The 18,833-nt window shown below is 44.1% G+C and overlaps 1 protein-coding gene across 6 annotated transcripts in view; it reads left to right on the forward strand.

Moving 5' to 3' along the window:
• The window catches only part of GRIA1 (glutamate ionotropic receptor AMPA type subunit 1), a 277,525-nt gene that overhangs the window by 216,362 nt on the left and 42,330 nt on the right, over positions 1–18,833 (forward strand). The window lies entirely within an intron of this gene.

An 18,833-nucleotide genomic window follows, 5' to 3' on the forward strand; every position in this document is an offset into this window, starting at 1 on the left:
TTTGCATAAAATGTTCGACTAGGCTACAACAAAGTATACATCCTCTTGACCAGATTTTGAACTAAGATAGAGAATCTTAGTTAGGGGGTAGGCTTGAGTAAAGTACTGGGTATCATTGGGGAATGGTCTTCTCTTCAGCCTGTCCTCTTTGTAGGAGACCAAAGTAAGATGTGGAATGTATTAGATTGGAAACCTCTGAAGTTTAGGGTAGGTCAGTCTTCAACTGGGAAGATGGGTTGGTGACAGATGGCAAACGTGCAACAGATAATCTTAATCATGATGATAATCACTACCGCTGTTTTCTAATATCTGTAAGCATTATCACATCTAATCTTCATAGTAGCCCTTTGAGTTAGCAATAATAACTACTTCATTTTTGTAAATCAAAAAACTGAGGTTCAAAAAGATTACGTAAGCTGGCCAACACCATACAATTAACAAGTGGCAAAGCTAGGAGGTCAAACTCCAGTTGATCGGACTCCAAAACCCACTGAGGTCAATCACTCTGTTATCCTTCCAAAGCAATACAGTAGAAAAAACTCTCAACTTGAGATGGGGTAATGTGCCTTCTAAATCCAGCTCCAACATTAATTTTGAGGGCGAATTTGGAAAAAGTCATTTAATCTCTCTTAGCCTCAACCTGGTTTGCCTCACCTGTAAACTAATCAGGACGACCCTGATGATCCCCAAGGTACCTTCTAGCACTTGTATGTCTGATTCTACCTTGTGATGTCAGAATTTTAAGTCTTGTCATTTGCAAGGAGTGTTTTAATTTTCGAAGTACAGTTGTCTATTATTGCTTTTGATCTTTGCAACAACCATGAGGCAGGCAAGCATTATTACCTCTCTTGTGTTTTACATACAGATGGGGAAACAGACTTGAAATGAAGTAGTTTCCTTGTCCATGGTTAACACAGCTGCTCCCCAGTCGACTGCTCTAATATACCAGGTATCTCTTCTCCTCCTTTATCTCAGGCATTTTTCTCCCTACTGGGGCCTACCCCATTTCTCATTTCCAAGAAAATTTCCACTCCTATTTTAAATGTTAACTGCTGAAAAAGTAAAGGAAGGGTGTACACAGGGGCCCCCATCCCCACCAAGGAACTAAACAGGCTGAGCGGCAGGAACAGGAAAGATCTGGCTCACCAGGAACAGGGTCTCAGGCTGAGGGCCCATCCAGACAAGAGCCAGGAGGTAACAGTGGGCCTTCCTGCATGGTTGTAGATGTCACTGCCCAGGGCTGTGCAGTAGCTAGTTCTACCGGAGAAATTATGGGAAAGATTTTCCTAGAATGGTGGCTTTTCCCAGTGTTCCCCATCTCAGAAAATGTTACTATTCTCTCCTGAGATGCCCCAGCCAGAAACCTGGAAGATAAGAGCAGAAAGACAAGATAGCCTAGGGCTTAAAGGTCAATTCTGGACTCAAATTGGCTGTGTGTTAGACACCTAATCTTGCCAAGCTTCAGCTTCCCCATACATAAAATAGAGCTAAATGCTACTTTCCACATAGCAGACAGTGAGCAACAAGTATAAACATCTTAGAATGTCTGGCACGAAATAGTCACTAAAAAATGGAGCCCTCACCCTGGCTGAGTGGCTCAGTTGGTTAGAGCTTTGTCCTGTGCAGTAAAAGGTTGCCAGTTCAATCCCTGGTCAGGGCACATACCTAGGTTATGGTTTCGATCCCCAGTTGGGGCATGTACAGGAGGCAGCTGATTGGTGTTCCTCTCTCACATTTCTCTCTCACACATTTCTCTCTCTTTCTCTGTCTCTCTCTGTCTCTGTCTCTCTCTTACACACACACATTATCTATCTATCTATCTCCCTCTCTCTCTAAAATCAATAAATACATACACCCTCAGTTGAGGATGAAAAAAATTGTGCCCTCAAAAAATGAATGAGCCTTCTCCTTCACCCTCTGTAGCCAATCAACCTTCAAATGGATATTCTATTCCTAAATCTACTTAAGTCTGTTTGCTTTTTGTCCACCCTTGCTGCTACCACGTGGTCCAGGTACTTATCACCTCTGATCTAGGCTCCTCCAATATTGCTTGTTTCCATGCCTCCATCCTCATTGCCACTTCACCCCAATCCATTGTCCTTCTAAAGAGTGTTTACACAAAACATGTGGATGGCTCATGTCACCCCAATATTCCATCCCTCATTGCTTTTCTGCAACAAGGCTTCTTCCAGTACCCAGAACCCTGCATGGATGGCTCCCCAGCCTCATCTCCCATCACTCTGCACCCTTCCCACCAAGGCTCTTCCTGTATTCCTCTGCTGTTTCTCCACCAGGACAATATTCATCTCTTTCATTCCCACATCTTTGATTCCTGATATTTTCTCTGCCCATAACACCTTTCCCTGGTGAACTCATTCTTCAGGCCTCAGCTGAGAAGTTCCCTCCTCTGGTAAGCCTACGAAGTATCATTAGCACAGGCCCCACACACAGAAGGTACTTGATAAGTATCTGTTGAATAAATGGCAATGAGTGACAGCATCAAAGATGATTCAAAAGTGACTCCTTAAATCCCTGCAGACTGAGGACAAGCTGCATTCCCAGTCTGGGCCAGGGCTCAGCTGCCGGTTATGTCAGCACCCAGAGCCAGAAACTACTGCGGGTCCTGCCCAACATTCCCACAGGGTCAAGAGTACACATGCAGTAAATAACAAGGGATCTGCTAAGGCCCTGGAAGCCAGACAGGTGCTCAAGACACATGCCATCCTCTCCTAATCTCTTCCCAGCTCCGTCCTCCTTCCCATGGGCTTCCCTTTCTCCCCTAAACCCAAGCAGTGAGACACACAACATCCCTTATTGGAAGAAGTCTTACCATGTCTCTGGAAAATTCATTTCTAATCCACCTTAGCTTTAACAGCTTGAGTTTTCATGACTGTTAGTTAGAACTATCTATCTAGTATAAGGCCCTGGAAGATAGAATCTCTGGGAGGTAAAAAAGAGAGATTAAGAAACGACTTTGGCAATTTTCAGAGTGATTTCTGAGGTGTATTGTTGATGATCTTATTCATCTCTTTTTCAACTGTATGCTGACAGCTAATGTTCTCTATGATAAACTGGCAGAGCACATGCAAATCCCTATTAATACACTTGTTTTGGGAACACACAGGGGGATATAAGCAGAGAACAAATGTTTGGCATCTGAAGTGAGTTTTGTTTTCAGTTTTGTGTTCAATCCAAGGAACATTTGTTGTGTGTCTAATACGTTAGGGGCCGTGAAGAAACCAGAGTGGAAATCCGACCCCTGCCCTCTAGTTGTCTCTGATCTAGCTGTGCCCACGAGGCTGAGAGAGAGCAGGCGAGCAAATGTGGAGGGCTACAAGAACTGGGCACCATAGCAGGTGATAAGTATGAGGGTGGGGACTGGGGCAAGCTGGCTTGCTGCTGCCTTCCCAGCCCAGCATCAGGCTCATAATGGCATTTGATAGTTGCCACAGGGATGTAAGAAGGGTGGAAGGTTAGCCGGGTCCTAGTTCCTCCATGTCACTAATAAACCATCGACTAATCACAGTCCTTTCTCAACCTCAAGCTCTTCACCTGTAAAGTGGGACTGTGGGAAAAACTTCTTCCCAGGGCACTGTTGTGAGTAAGAACTTGTGGTTGCCAGCATGCTGTCCACCAGATATGCCCAGCTCTTTTCCTCTCACACCCAGGGTAGGATCACTCATCCCTTTCCATACTGATGCTAGATGCTGTCATTTTATTTCATCTGGTTGATGAAATATAAACAGAAGCAACTACTGGGAAGAAGCTTTAAGAGCCAGTATGCATCTGGGGATGTTCCAGGTGACAGCTGCTTTGTCAGTCGTGGCCCCTAAGGGAAAATGAAGAGAAAATAGACCCTAACCAACTTGTACATGTGGCATAAGCAAGAAATATACCTGAAAAGATGACAAGTGGTGGCAAGGTTGTGGAGAAATTGGAACTCTTGTACACTGTTTGTAGGAATGCCACATGGTATGGCTACTGTAGAAAATAATAAGATCTTCAAAAAATTAAAAATGAAACTATCACATAATCCAGCAATCCTACTCTTAGACACTTATTCAAAAGAATTGAAATCAGGATCCCAAAGAGATACTAGCACTCCCATGTTCACTGCAGCACTATTCACAACAGCCAAGGTGTGGAACAATCTAGATAGCCATCACCGTGTGAGTGAATACAGAAAGTGCGGTATACACGTATAATGGAATATTATTCGGCCTTTAGGAAGAAGGAAGTTCTGCAATATGAAGACAAATGGATGAACCTTGAAGACATTATACTAATCAATGGGCATTAAGTTTCAGTTAAGCGCAGAACCAAGATGGCGGCGTAGGTAGACACACTGCGCCTCCTAGCACAACCAGAACTGACAGAAAATTGAACAGCAAGGAAGTCCGACACCAAGTAGATAAAAATTAAACATTCATCCAGACCGGTAGGAGGGGCGGAGACAGGCAGCCGGGGTGGAGAGGACTTGTGCGTTGCTGTGGCGGGACCGAGACTGGTGGCCTGTGGGACCAACGAGGCAGGCAGTCTGACCACTGGCAGACCCTGCGGCCCCACATTCGCGCAGATAAACCGAGAGGGCGGGACTCAGAGTGGCGGAGAACGGGGCAAGCAGTGTGGCCAGGTAGCAGACCCCGCGCAGACCCCGCGGCCCCACATTGGAGCATAGATAAACCGGGACAAATGGCGGGACCCAGGGCTCCAGCGCGACAAAATAAAGCCTCAAACCTCTGAATGGGAACATCTGTGGGGGTTGGGGCGGCAGCAGGAGAAACTCCCAGCCTCACAGGAGAGGTCATTGGAGAGACCCACAGGGGCCTAGGGCGTGCACAAGCCCACCCACTCGGGAACCAGCACCAGAGGGGCCCAATTTGGTTGTGGGTAGCAGAGGGAGTGACTGAAATCCAGCAGAGAGTGGAGCGGGCACCATTACTCCCTCTCGGCCCTTCCCCCACGTACAGCTCAGGGACCAGTGTTACCCCGCCCCGGGGAACACCTAAAGCTCCGCCCCTTAAAGTAACAGACGCACCAAGACAAAAAAAAAAATGGCCCAAGTGACAGAACACTTCAAAGCTCCAGAAATAATTCAAATAAGCAGCGAACAGATAGCCAACCTATCAGATGCACAGTTCAAAACTCTGGTAATCAAGAAGCTCACAGAATTGGTTGAATTTGGTCAAAAACTAGATGAAAAAATGAAGGCTATGCTAAGAGAGACAAAGGAAAATGCACAGGGAACAAATAGTGAGGTGAAGGAAACTGGGACTCAAATCAACTGTGTGGACCAGAAGATAGAAAGAAACATCCAACCAGAAAAGAATGAAGAAACAAGAATTCGGAAAAATGAGGAGAGGCTTAGGAACCCCCAGGACATCTTGAAACGTTCCAACATCCAAATTATAGGAGTGCCAGAAGGAGAAGAGGAAAAACAAAAAATTGAAAACAAGTAAGTTTTTTCAAGTAAGAACAAATAATGAAGGAGAACTTCCCTAATCTGGCAAAGGAAATAGACTTCCAGGAAGTCCAGGAAGCTCAGAGAGTCCCAAAGAAGCTGGACCCAAGGAGGAACACACCAAAGCACATCATAATTACATTACCCAAGATGAAACAGAAGGAGAGAATCTTAGAAGCAGCAAGAGAAAAGGACACAGTTACCTACAAAGGAGTTCCCATAAGACTGTCAGCTGATTTCTCAGGAGACCTTACAGGCAAGAAGCGCCTGGCAAGAAGTATTACAAGTCATGAAAGGCAAGGACCTACATCCAAGATTACTGTATCCAGCAAAGCTATCACTTAGAATGAAAGGGCAGATAAAGTGCTTCTCAGATAAGGTCAAGTTAAAGGAGTTCATCATCACCAAGCCCTTATTATATGAAATGTTAAAGGGACTTATCTAAGAAAAAGAAGATAAAAAATAGGAACAGTAAGTATGACAGCAAACTCACAGTTATTAACAACCACACCTAAAACAAAAACAAAAGCAAACTAAGCAAACCACTAGAACAGGAACGGAACCACCGAAATGGAGCTCACATGAAGGGTTATCAACAGGGGAGTGGGAGGGGGAGAGGGGGGAAAAGGTACAGAGAATAAGTAGCATACATGATAGGTGGAAAATAGACAGGGGGAGAGTAAGAATAGTGTAGGAAATGTAGAAGCCAAAGAACATGTAAGTATGACCCATGGACATGAACTATAGGGGGGGAATGTGGGAGGGAGGCAGTGGACAGGATGGAGTGGAGTGAAGGGGGGGAAATGGGACAAATGTAATAACATAATCAATAAATATATTTTTTAAAGGAAAAAATAAATACTGCTTGGATAAAAAAAAAGTTTCGGTTAAGCAAGATGAGTAAGTTCTAGAGATCAACTGTACAACATTGTGCCTGTAATTGGCAATACGGTATTGCACACAATATGTTAAGAGGGAAGGTCTCATGTTAAGTGTCCTTGCCGTAACAAAATAAAGAAATACATATAAAGAAAAAAAGAAAGAAATATACCTGGTTGGTTTAAGCAAAGATTTGGAGATCTTTTGTTATCACAACATACAGAATTTAATAAAGAGGAAAAAAACTCTTCATACAAGCTAGGGTTTGAATAAATACAATACTGGCAAAGGGACCCCCAAAAAGTGCTGCATTGGAAGAGACTGCACCTGGCTGAATGGGTTGGGAAAATCTTGGAGAAAATATCATCTGAAATGAACTTGGAATATGGGAAGACTATCTAAGGACATATAGAGAGAAGCAAGAAGATAAGAGGCGTGGACAAATGAGAGCAGCCGGGATAGCCAGGGAAGATGAGCATGGCCAGAGCAGTGGATGACTAATAAAAACAGTACTGAGAAAAAATGCCATGGATTAGGCACTTAGTATATGCCAGTCTCAGTCTTACGTGATTTACATGTATTTATTCTTCACAACATCTCTGTATTCGTTTTCTATTATTGCCGTAACAAAACTTAGCAGCTTAAAACAACGCAAGTTTATTATGTTACAGTTCTGGAGGTCACAAGTTCAGTAAGAGGCTCTCTGGGCTAAAAGGTGGTGTCAGGGCTGTATTGCTTTCCGGGGGCTCCAGGGCAGAATCCATTTTCTTTCTCACTCAGATTGTTGGCAGATTTGAATTCTGGGGATACAGGACTCAAGTCCCTGCTTCCTTGCTGGCTTTCAGCAAAGGGCTCTTTCCAGCTTTCTCATCCCTTGGCTCACGGCCCTCTTCCTGTCTTCAATGCTAGAAATAGAGGGCCAAGTCCTTCTCACACTTTGAACCTCTCCTGGCTCTTCTTCCGTCCTCTCTCTTTGACCAACTCTCCTCCACTTTTAAGAGCCTGTGTGATTATATTGAGTCCACCTGGATAATCACCCTGTTTCAAGGTCCTTAACTTTAATTCTATCTGAAATGTCTCTTTTGCCACGTAATATAACATATTCAGAGGTTCTAGCAATTAAGGCATGGGTGTCTTTGGGTGGTCAATTTCCTGCCTATACCACATCCCATTTTGTAGGTAAGGAAATTAAAGCTTCGTGTGGTTAAGTAACTTATCCAAAGCCACCCCCCAGTTTTTGGAGGAACGGCCAAGCAGCCTGACACTGAGCCTGCACTCTTAACCACTGACTTCACCCAGAGAACACAGACAGGGCAAGTGGAGGACAGGGCTAGCACAGGACCAGGGGTCAGTGGGGTGTTGCAGCCATCCTCAAATGGCAGACAAGGGACGGTGCAAAGGAGCACTGCATAGTGATTTCAGTCACACCTTAGTTTTCTGTTGCTGTGTCAACGATTTACCACAAACTTGCTAGTTTAAAACAATACCCACAGGTTACCTTAGAGCTGTGCCTAAATTTGTGAAATCAGTCCTTTATAATATTTTAAAGACCGTTTTATTATTTTAACTTTGTGCAATAGCTTGCCCTGTGACAACCACTTTGAAGAGCAAAGACTCCGAGAGAACATGGCTAGGGAAGAATTGTGGCTGTATCTGAGATACCCGTTTCGCAAAATGGGTGCTTCTAAAGTTTTGAAATCAGTTGATTAACTCGCAGAATAAATCATTCCTCACACAATTGTTTTTGCTATTAATCGGTTTAAGAAATATTTTCCTGTATAGATAGCTTAGAAAAAAGCATTACAAATTGCTTATTTACAGAGTTTCATATTTACTCAATAAATATTGAGACTGCAATAGGTTCTAGGAAATTACATAGAAACCTAAAATTCCATAATGATATAATAACTTACTGTAGTGGTAACAGTGAAAAAAAGCAGAAAAGGAGTGGTACTGGTGGGAAAGTAGACGAGTTCAGAGAAATGAGAAGTAAGGTAGGAAGCAGCAGACAGGCAGGCTTCTCAGAGGACATGGCGCTGGAGCTGGACTTATGATCATTAAATCCAGGGTCCATTCCCTGGCTTCAGACATTCTGCTTGAGTCCAGTCCCCACCTCAATCTCTAGACTCACCCTATGCTGTCAATCATGTTGAACACAGAAGCCTCTTCCTGCCCCAGACAGTTTGTTCTTCCTGTTTCCTCTGTCTAGATCGTGCTCCTCCAGATTTCTTCACATAACTAGATCTTCTCAACCTTCAGATCTCAGCTTAAATATCACTCCTCAGAGAGACTTCCCCTCCTTTTTCTGACATCACTCCTTTCCTTCCCTCTTCCTGACTGCCACTCACCAAGTTAGTGAAGCCATTAACCATACTTAATGGCTGACATGACAAAGTATTGCTATTATCTCCTTTATATAGATGAGTAAGCTGAAAATCAGAGAGTCTAAGCCACTTTCCCAGGATCACACAGCCAGTAAGAGAAGAGGCTGGGATTTGAACCCAGGTTGGCTGGTTCCATAGTCCATAATTTTAACCATGACATTCTAGATTTTCTACATATTATAGATATTATAGGTATTAATATAGAAAATCAAAAAATAGGAGAAGAGGGAAAAGAAAGAAAGCCCATAATCCAGCCACCTAGATGACTCCTATAACATCCTAGTTAACACACTTCTAGACATTTATTCCCCTCAAACTTAAGTTTTCAAATGGGGTCATATAGTATAGTGTGTTTTATAACTTGTTTTTTTTTTCCACTTAGCATACTGAAAACTTCTTTTACGTCACCTTTCATTTCTGGATGGTAGTAGCTGCCTCTACCAGGTGTTTTCTCTAGTCCAGGTAGAATCTACCAAGCACAGTCCAGCCAATCCTCACAACAATGGTTTTGGGTTGTTCCTGTTATTAGCCCCATTTCACAAATCGATGAAACTGAGGCTCACTCAGAGATATGAAATAACTGGTCCCAAATCACACAGTTACTAAATGTAAGGGACAGTAGTGCCAGAAAGAGCTGAGTGTCCCTTTGATGAAATGACTGGGGAAGGGGGCTGGGGAGTGGCAGGGGCGGGAGGCAGTGAGAGAAAGAAGAGAAACAGTTCCCTGCCTCCAGGGCGGCTAGGGTAGCTTGGTTGGAGATATGTGGAAGGGAGCCCTGAGTGCAGGGAACTAGGTAGAATGAAAAAATACCTGGCAGATGGAGGATTTTTAATTGGTTTTTTTAAGTAAAATAGCTTCTTTTAATACGTGCCTTGTGCTGGAGCTAACCAAACATTAATTAAAGCACACATGGTTATTTTCTCTCCCGTTTACTGATGTGTAAGGTATCCTTCTTAAAAGCTCTCACCATCCCGTATTTAAATATGCTGCCAACTCTAAGGACTTCAAATACAAGTTATGTTGGACCACAGGTGACAGCCCAGGCACTCCCCTGGCCCGCAGAGGGAGGGACCCAGGCCCTTGGAGCCCATCTCACTTCTCAAACCAGTGGGTGGATCAGCAAATTGTAGGAGCTCTAGAGAGGGTCCTGGATACAAGGAAACCATATGTGTTGGTATTATGGGCTAGCCAGTAGGCAGCTGGCTATAAAAAGAGAGTGGCTTCTAAGAACTTAAACCCAAAAATATACGTGGAGGAAGCTCCATTTTTAACACCAGTATGGTGCCAAGTATTCCTTTGTGTCTAGGAACTGTGGGTGAGTGGTGCTTGGGACCTGAGAAGGTGAAACTTGAGAAAGAGGGTGCTGCCCTGGTCCAAGTTAGACCCACTTTCAGCCCCAAGAAATCACACTCCTGGTATTCAACAGACCTGGGCTGGGTTCACCTTCAAGTTGCATCGCTTGCTTTATGAGCCTAATTATTTCATCTCTCTGAACCTTGGTTTCCTCATTTATCATAAGGGATAGGTGTCCTTGTCCTAAAGAGAGGGATGCAGATTACAAAAATGGATGTCAAGCATCTCCCTCAGCACCCAAGCTAAGAAGGTTCTCAAAGACAGTGGCTGCTGGGTAGTTAGTATGTTCTGGGCAAAGTGAGATTCTTGTTTGCTCACTTCCTTTCCCCATTTCCACATCAGTGCACAGGCTGTCCTGCTGTGGGAAATGCCTTTCTTTCCATCGCAGAATACTCAAAGCCTGCCTGCTCTGCACATTCCAGTTAAATGTTTCCTCTTCCATATTGCCCTCCCAGATTTCTCCCATTTGGACATGGCTTTGCCCACCTCTGCACTTCAATAGCACTTAATCATTGATTCCCCATACTGGTCACCTCAGCCCAGGTATCACTGTCACTTCTGTGTTGATCATATTCATCCTATGCAATTGATTTCCTTGAGAAGAAACTTCTTACGTATTTCCCATCAATCTTGGTGTATCTATGGTCAGTCCTTAATAACACTGTATAATCATTCATTCACGCAGTATATGTTCATTGAGCACCTACTGTGTCCCATACACTATGCTAGGTGCCGGGGATATAGCAGTGAATGATATAGATAAGGCCCCTGCCCTCAATGAACTTACTACATTTCAGTGGAGGGAGACAGATAATAAGTGAATAAACCAATCAGTAAATACATGATTATATCAATCAATAAATACATAATTATATAAAGATCACTTCAGACTTTGGTAAGTGCTATGCAGAACGGGAAACAAGATGAGTGAGATACAGGTGGCAAAAAAAAACAACACTCAGAGTGGTATATGTGAGGAGGTGACATTTGAATTAGACCTGAAGGGCAGGTGGAGGCAAGCGTGGGACAATTTCAGAAAGGTGAGTCGCAGGCAGAGGGAACAACGAATGTCCTGAGGTTGGAAAGAATTTGGCGTGTTCTAGGAAGCGCAAGAAGGCTAATGAGGCTGGAGCATAGGCAGAGCAGAAAATATGGGGCAAGATGAAAGGAGGGGCAGATCAGGCTGACCTTGATAGAAAATGCCCGAAGTGTGACAGATTTTAAGTGGGCTGGAGAACAACACGATCCTAGTTACAGTTTTAAAAGATCCCTCTGGCTATTGTGTGGTCTGTGGGTTGTACAAGAACAAGAGAAGAGGCAGAGAAATGGGTTACTGATATCCAGTATCTACAGTGGTATTTGGGCCCATGGAGATGATTGGATTTGATGGACTGGATGTGAGGGTGAGGGAAAGAGAGAAGGCAGAAATGCCTCCCTGGTGTTTGGTTTGCAAAGCAGCAGGGGCAGCAGTGCCATTTCCTGAGATGATGAAGGTGGAGAAGAATAAGTTATGTTGTATTTATGTGGGCTCTTTGGTGGGAGCTCATTAAGAATTTTGTTTTGGATATTTCAGGTTTGAGGTGTCAAGTAGGCAGTTAGATACATGTGTTTATAGCTCAGGAGAGAGACTGGAGGTCTAAATTTGGTAGTTATAGGGATCTACCTATAAACGTTGTGGGACTGGAGATGATTACCTAGGGCAAGACTGTAGACAGGGATAGGAAGAGGGCTGAGGCCTGAGCTCTAGGCATAAAAGCTTAAGATGAAGCAGAAAGAAGGAACCAGCAAAGGAGACTAAGAAGGATGAGCCTGCAAGGCAGGAAGAAATTGAGGAGAGTATGGGAAACTAGAAGTTAAGAAGAGTGTTTTTAAAAGAAAGTATCATCATTATCACAGGTGACATCTTGAGCTCTACTGTGTGTTTCCTAAGTGCATGACTTAGTGAATTTTTACAATTCATGAGATGGGATTCATTATCTCTATTTTCAGGTATTGAAACCAAGGCTTAGAGAGTGAATCAAAAAATTAGTAAATTATTTAAAATGAATGAATTGATCTACATCCATTCTTTTGCAAACTGTGCCATAACCTATACTCCCATAACTTACCTAAATGGAAAAAAAAAAAGAAACAAAACACATCTTCAACACATAGCTCTGCAAATGCTAGAACAGTGTACTAGCTCACAAATTACTGCGATTTCCTTAGACCTTTTTGCCCAGGCCCCACCTCCCCACCCTTGGGATTCCCACAAGAGCCCAGGGCTCACCCCTGCTGCAGCACCAGAACACAGTGACCGGTAGCTGGGACAATTAAAATGAATCACTCCAGCTCTGCCGGGAAGTGCTGAGTGATTTGCAGCTGATGACAAATGAGATGGTGTGCCACCTAGACTCAGCATCTTGGATGATGTGGCCTCATCAGTGGAATTGTTGCACTTGTTCAGAGCTACCCTGGCCTAGGAACCTCGATGCCTGACACCAAGTGAGTCTCTCTCTGAACATAGCTCAGCTCAGTAATTAGTCAAGATGGACTTCTTTTCTCCCAGTAATTTAGAGGCAGGCCATCTGAGCTTCTGCCTCATGCTTCTGTTTCCAATACTTTTTTAAAACACCTATTTGAAGCAGATGACAAAGGGAGTAAGTTGAGCTCAGTGACTTCTTGAACTCAGTTGAATGGAGGCACACGGGAGTATCCCTGATGCCCCCTTCCTCGTAAGGATAACAGGACATGCTTTTGGAAAAAAAGAATGTCCACACCCACCTCCTTGTCAGAGATGTCCTGGAGAGGAGGTTGGTGGGATCAGAAGTTGAATGCTGTTTAATAACTTCCTACTCCCTATACCAGCCCCACGTACTGCTTTCCTGACGGTCCCTGGCTGCTTCCCTACCTCCAGCCACATCATTGCTCCTCACACTGTCTGCATGCCTCCACCCCAAAATGCTCACTCTGTGCCACCCCTGTGATATTGTGCATGCTTCATATGTATTATCTTTTTTAATTCTTAAGAATACCTTTAAAATGAGTACCATTACTCCATTTTGTAAAGAAACGCACAAAGAGATTTAGTGGCTTGCCTGAAGTCATATACCCAAAAAGTAACAAGGCAGCGCTCCGTCTTGTTTAATCTGGCCCATGCATCAATTCTCTGTCCCAGGGCCCTCTACTTTCTCCCTGAGGACAGCCCAAAAGTAACTGTCAAGTGAATCACCGAATATTCTATCTGGTGTTTCTGTAAAGGAACTGGAAACTACATAAATGATTTTTTTAAATATCTTGACTACTGTCGCATGTGAGCTTAAATCAAAAGTCTCTGCAACTCACAGTAGGACAGAGGGCAGGAGTCAGCAAACCATGGCCCACAGGCCAAATCCAGTCTGCCGTTTGTTTTTGTAATTAAAGTTTTCTTGGAACACACCTGTGTGAGTGTGTTCTTGTATTGCCTCTGGCTGGTTTCACACCACCACAGCAGAGATGAGTAGTGCAACAGAAACTGCAAGGCCCACAAAGCCTGAAGGGTTTATCACCTGGCCTTTTGCAGAGAAAGTTTGTCAACCCCTGCTCCAGAGCAACAGGTTCAAACTGCCGGATTGGAAATACACATTTAAAGACCTAGAGCGATTCCTAATCCATGCCCAGGAGAGGAAATGCCTAACTGTCAGAACCCAGAGAATTGTCCAATCATATCCTTACTATCTTCCTTTAGCATCAATTATGTGTTTAATGATGAATTTTGTTATTGAAATTGTTACCAAAATACACTTAATTAATAAATTTCCTCTTGTTAACAAAAGGAAAAAACATCATTTGCAAGAAGAGACAGCTTGCAGCCAGGACCCCAGCCCCAAGACCATGACAGAATCAGTTCACCCAGTGGGCATGCATGAACTGGCATCTGAGCGTTTTCCTCTCCCACAGCCCTTGCTCCCCTGGATCTCCAAATCCTATCACTTTGATATTGCCATCTCTTCAGTCAGCCTGCCCTCCCAATTCCCGTGCCTTTGCTTTAGTTCAAGCCATCATCATCCTCATTGTTAATCAGTAAGTGCCATAAGTAATAATCGTAGTAACATCTTAAATCATTACAGCAGCATGGTTAAAGCTGTAGAATGATCATGGTGCAACAGGAAAACATAAGGGGCTGGTGGTTTGTTGCTCTGCTGGCGAAGGTTGGGAAGTATACAGAGAGGACGATATCCCACTCACCTCCTCCTTTTTACGTCTCTATTGTATCTTCTCCCACCCCTGCACCTGTTCTGTTTGGCAATCTCCTCCTCATATTTCAAAATCCAGCACAAGTTTATCCTTCTCTTGTAACTTTTCCTGCCCTCTGCCAGCAGGGTAATTAGTAAGCCCTTCTATGCTCGCTTAGTGCTGCTTTCTTACTCGTCATATAATTAAGATAGTACTATAATTACCATTAATGACATTTGTATAAGATAGTGATGATCACTTTACCAACTGCTTGCTTTGCACCAAACACTGTGCTAAGCACTTTACAAAGAATCAGGGTATCTGACCCCAAAGCCTATGTTTTAATCACTAGGTTACGCTTCCTATCTTCTCCATGAAAGGGAGAGACTGTGGTATATTCACTTTCATCTCCCAAATGCCCAACATAGCATACAATACAGGAAATGCTTGTAAAGTGAGTGAATATATAGTATGGTACACAGGATCTAAAGATTCCATATCTTGATTATTTAAATACTAAGCTAGGTACCTCTGTGAACAGATTTTTACATATGTAAAGCCCCAAGTCAGTTGACTTTAAGATTAACAGAGACTGTATTACCCAGGTGGGCCTGACCCAATGAGGTGAGTCCTTTAAAAGCAGAGTTTTCTCCAGCTACTGGAAGTCACAGAGATTCAAAGAATGAGTTGGATTTGCCCCACTTGCTGACTTAAAGATGTGGGGGGGCACATAATGAGGAATGCAGGCAGCCCCTAGAAGCTGAGAGCAGCTGAGAGAGCTGCCTGAGAACAGCCAGCAAGAAAAATACGACCTCAGTCCCACAAGCACAAGGTGATAAATTCTGCAAACCACAAGTGAGCCTGAAAGAGAACTTCAAGCCATCGCCTTGATTTCAGCTGGGTGGGACCCTGAGCAGAGAATCTAGACATCCTGACCCAGACCTCTGATCTGCAGAACTATGATAACAAGTGAGTATTGTTAGAAGCCACTAAGTTTGTGGTGATTTGTTATGCAGCGATAGAAAGCGAATACACACAGGTTTCCAATTCTGTGGCGAGACTGCTTCCTGGATCCCAGAGATTCCACTGACAAGAAGTGCATGTTGGCTAGGATCCAACATCAGAGAGGCGTCATGAGTTGATGAAGTCCATGCCCATGCATAAATGAATCAGAATTTGGTGAGGAAGGGAATGTTCTGCAGTGGATGGAGTACTGGGCAGGAAACAGAAGTCCAGGTTCCTACTCCCAGCTCTGCCACTGCCTCACCGCATGACCCTGGGAAAGTCACCTGACATCTCTTCATCGCTGTTCTTTCACCTGCAAGATGCAGATATTCAACCCTTTCCCATCCACAGGGCTACACATGCAATTCAAGTCATGGGTCCAACAGCCATCTAAGTTGTGGCCAATTCTGGAGAAACAGAAGGGATTTTTCAGTTACCTAGGGAGTCTGAGGAACAGCTATGCCAAGTTGAGAGACTAATATAATTCAGGTGACTAGGCAGACCTCCAAGGCATTCAGATCACAGCTTTCTCCTTCCTACTAAGAAAAGTACTGCTTTGCCCTGTGGCTCCCTGGGAGAATAATTGTAAAAAATAACATCTTATATTTCAATAGTGCTTTTCAGAGTGCTTTTCCCTCTACCATTTTAATTCCAATAGTTTATATCAGTTAAAGGAAAAGAATGGACTAAGAGTCCTTCTAGTTCTGAAAGTTTTGATTTCTCACCAGGAAGGAGGGTTAGCCTCACCCATTATACAGAGGAGGAAGACTGAGACCCAGCTGGGCAGGCAACGGGCCAAGGTTATGGGGCTGGTTAGTAAAACAGCAAATGTTCTCATTCCCAGCATTGGCCTCACTAACTCCACCTCCCTGCCTCTGGAAGGGAGCTGGGAGAATGCAGTTCTCAGATAGAGGCCCAGCTTTGCCTCTACCGGGTCTGACCTGAGGATGGGGGGCTGCCTCACACTCAAGCGCCCATCGTGTGGATTAGATGCAAATGCAGCACTGAAATCATGTCCCATTTGGAAAGGTTTCTTTCCCTCAGCCCTCCGGTTATTCCATGGATGACACTTGCCGACTGTTAAGCAAAGGAGCCGTTCTTTGGTCTCTTCATTAAGAAGATGGGGATGTGGGGAATACCATATGTAGTAAGTGTTCTCACCACCCAGCAGCTGAATACTAATTAAAGGAGAACAGGTGAATATTAATTAAAGGAGAATAGGGAGGAAGGAACCATAGGCCTGGAACTTTCTTGGGAGGCCTCTGAGCTTCACTACACGGTCCCCAACTTGCAACACCCTCAGCTCAGCAATGTTAGAAGAGGAGGCAGCCATCCTGAACAACTGGTTCGAGGCCATGACTCCAGACACCCTGCGCCATGAGCAGGTTTGGATTCTCCTGGCCCAGAAAACTATTCCTGGTCTCTAGAATCCAATGTGAATAGCACTGCCAGGTTTTGAGAGTGGCAGCAGCATTCACGCACTCCCTCGTTATTGAGGCCTACTGGGCGCTCTGTGCTGGAGACACAAAGTGCACAAAAGAACTAAAAGGTTCTGTTACTCTCATGGAGCTTATGGTCTGGGAGACAGCAGACAGTCAAACAATCACACAAACAGATGTCAGATTTCAGCTGCGATGTGAGCTGCATGGGGCTCTGAGAGTCTTAACATTTGAGTGCTGAAAAGGTAATGACTAAGGTGAGGTCTGACTGATGACTGTTGCTGAGCATTGATTGGGGGTGGAGAGCAGCATGTGGTGAGGGAGAGAGCCTTTTGAGTGTGAAGAACAGAACAAAGTCCTGTGCGACCTGAGTACAGAAAGCACATTATGGGATGGCAGTGGAGAGCAAGCCAGGGGCCAGACCACACAGGGCCTTAAGAGTCACCAAGGGGTTTGAATTTTATTCCACAGGTAAGTGGAGGGCTTGGGTGGGTTTTAACAAGGACACAACAGATACAATTAATGTTTTTAAGGAGATCACTCAGGCAGCCTTATGATGAACTGATTAGGCAGAGGAATGGGAGGAGATGGGGCTGAATGGAGGCAAGAAGTTCAGTTCAGATGCCATTATGTCATCCAGAGTCGGGAAAGCAGCAGCAGCTCACCCAGGCCTGTCCCGCTGCACTAAGATGGAAAAAGCACTAGAACGGACAGCCCGAGACTGGTATGACTTTGTAGTAATTTTGCCTCTATGTACCTCATTGTGCTTGAATGCCCAATGGAAGCCAACTTCGGTTTCAAAGTTGGTCTCTGGCTCCATCTGATGATTGCCTCCCTCTCTGCCTTGGTTAATTTGTGTCCCTACCACTTGGTACCCTGGAGGACCAAGAGTAGGAACCAAGTACTCTTGGTTCAAGATGTTCAGAAGGTCCACCACTGGAATATCCTGAGAAATGGAAGAACCCACTCTCACCCTCAGATTAGCCATTGTTGCTCTAACCTGCTCATCAAAAATATCTTCCTCATATTTAGTGTTTATTTTCTGGAAGTTCCGCCAAATGTGCCTAAATCAGGTCACATGGTACAACCTTCACCTCAATACTTCAGTGAACACATCTCTTCAAGTCTTTGCTTATTGTAAAATGTCCCCTCTTCCTGAGCTGTTCTTCATATGGCGGAGCTTTGCTTCGCCCTCCTGGTCTCATCCCTCGGAATAAGTCTCCTCTTATTTCTGCCTTCATGTGAAGCATCTAGGAACATTCTTTTACATAAAGCAAGCAAAAACAAAGATCTGTTGGCTTTCTGGGAGTGAGCACTGTCTGCCTAGACTGAAAAGGAAGTCTCCAAGAAACTGAAACAAAGTGGAGCTCACAGAACAGGAACAACACAGAAAAGGTCAACCAGGGTTTTGAAAACGGTGGAACAAGCCTGCAGGCCTGGGTATTTGTCCTGGGTCAGTGTGAGTTGGGACTCTTGAGTTTCTTTATCTGCAAAACTCCTGGGCTGGATTAGTGATTTCTCTGGTTAAGAATTAGGTTCTAATTAAGCACTGTCACCTATTGAAGGCTCTGAGCTTGAGGCTCAGAGTATGTGTTAGAAAGGGCTTAAAGATACCATTGGTTCAGGGTTACACTTCCTTAATAAACTGAGTGGGACAGAAAGAGAGGCAGAGTGCAAATAACTTTATCACTTTGTGATTCAATATAATATGATGTCCCATCTGTCCGCCACATAAAAATCACCCCATATGACATCTAAATCACTCTGTAATATTGTTTGGAAGCTCTGGACTTGGAAATCTCCTAGCCGAATCCAAACGACCACAGTGGATCTCGACTGGTCATGTTTCTCTTTATTGTTTTTGGACCTAAGAGAGGAGAACAGGATTCTAAGAACGTTAAGGATAAATTTCTCACCTCATGTGTAATTGTCACATTTGCTATCTGATCCCGAACAAAATATACTTTGTCGTTTATTTCATTCAAATTCTCTTTCTCTGTGATTGTGCGGGGGGGTGAGGGGGCGGGGAATATGTGTCTCCTTTGCCAGCCAGAAGGGTAATAATGAGAAGACAGTCTGAAAACATTTCTGGACATAATCAAAAATGTGCACTGTGTC

Source organism: Desmodus rotundus, chromosome 6, assembly GCF_022682495.2.
Source record: "Desmodus rotundus isolate HL8 chromosome 6, HLdesRot8A.1, whole genome shotgun sequence".
NCBI classification, from domain to species: Eukaryota; Metazoa; Chordata; class Mammalia; order Chiroptera; family Phyllostomidae; genus Desmodus; species Desmodus rotundus.